This window comes from Octopus bimaculoides, chromosome 30 (assembly GCF_001194135.2).
Source record: "Octopus bimaculoides isolate UCB-OBI-ISO-001 chromosome 30, ASM119413v2, whole genome shotgun sequence".
Classification (NCBI taxonomy): Eukaryota; Metazoa; Mollusca; class Cephalopoda; order Octopoda; family Octopodidae; genus Octopus; species Octopus bimaculoides.
This window is the reverse complement of record NC_069010.1, coordinates 3,141,593-3,143,181: the sequence shown is the minus strand read 5'-3', so window position 1 is coordinate 3,143,181 and position 1,589 is coordinate 3,141,593. Positions and strand designations below refer to the sequence as shown.

General features: G+C 36.8%; 2 protein-coding genes across 3 annotated transcripts in view; one reads left to right on the top strand and one right to left on the bottom strand.

Moving 5' to 3' along the window:
- Positions 1–1,589, top strand: part of LOC106874339 (sodium-dependent dopamine transporter) — a 125,646-nt gene that overhangs the window by 97,152 nt on the left and 26,905 nt on the right. The gene's annotated exons all lie outside the window — the stretch shown is intronic.
- LOC106880821 (damage-control phosphatase ARMT1) overlaps positions 1–1,589 on the bottom strand; it is a 246,782-nt gene that overhangs the window by 239,514 nt on the left and 5,679 nt on the right. The window lies entirely within an intron of this gene.

The following is a 1,589-nucleotide window of genomic DNA, read 5'->3' as shown; positions in this document are numbered from 1 at the left end:
ATATATATATATATATATATATATATATATATATATATATATATATACCGTCTTTTTGATCTCAGATAAGGACCCATTATTGGTGTCAGTGTTATTTTCATTTTTGCGCAATTTAGACAACAGTTTATTCACTGCAGCCTGTATGTGTATATATATATATTTAAAATAATATAAATATATAGATATATGCATATATCCATACATATATGTACATACCTACATCTATATGTGTATACATACATGCATATATGGGTAGAGGACATCAAAAAAACGTTAAACAGAATGAGAAACGAAAACAGAAAAACGAAAACAGAAAACGAACTTTTTTCGAACAACGGTAAAAACACACATATATACACACACATGTATATGTATACACATATGTGCATATATCTATGTATACATAAATGCGTATGTGTTTGTGTGTGTATATATTAAATATACATATTATTGTTTATTTTTATGTTATAAAAAAAAACAATTTTACATTGAATTGAAGGATTACACAAACACTTTGTGGAGTCAAAATTTATTGTTCATATACAAGAATCTTGTTGACAGTGACTTCAAAGTTTTGACCGAGTAAGCTATCATATCTGCTGGTAGTTCATTTAAGTTCATCCTGGTTTTACATTGTCTCTGTCAAGTTAAGACTTTCTAGGGTAACCAATGTACTTTTGAATGTCATCATCATCATCATCATCGTCATTTAACGTCCGCTTTCCATGCTAGCATGGGTTGGACGATTTGACTGAGGACTGGTGAAACCAGATGGCTACACCAGGCTCCAATCTGATTTGGCAGAGTTTCTACAGCTGGATGCCCTTCCTAACGCCAACCACTCAGAGAGTGTCGTGGGTGCTTTTACGTGCCACCAGCACGAAGGCCAGTCAGGAGGTACTGGCAACGGCCACGCTCAAAATGGTGTATTTTATGTGCCACATAAATCCAAAATCAACTCAACAGAGATAACTATGAAGAACTTAAATGAACTACAGTCTGATGATGGCTTACCTGGCTGAAACCTCTAAGTCACTGTCAATAATATTCTTTGCCTTTGGTCAGTAAGTATTATTTCGTATTTGCATCTACCTAGAAATCAAAGGAAATAACTGCTATTCCCTTCATACTTTGCTTTTGTGACATCAACATCATACAGATTAGCACCGAGTTGCTGAAGCATAAATATTGTTATTGCAAATATTCTGCTCAATACCACAGATTTGCTTGCGAGTTGTTTGACCTTAATCAGCTGAGTATATCTCTTATCATCATCATCATCATCGTTTAACGTCCGCTTTCCATGCTAGCATGGGTTGGACGATTTGACTGAGGACTGGTGAAACCGGATGGCAACACCAGGCTCCAGTCTGATTTGGCAGAGTTTCTACAGCTGGATGCCCTTCCTAACGCCAACCACTCAGAGAGTGTAGTGGGTGCTTTTACGTGTCACCCGCACGAAAACGGCCACGCTCGAAATGGTCTTAGTGGCTGACAATATGTGCATCTCTGATGATGAGAAGGCATAGAGGTGGGGAACATCATAGTCACATGTTGAGAGGGATTCTTTGGGGTTTGAATAAATATCG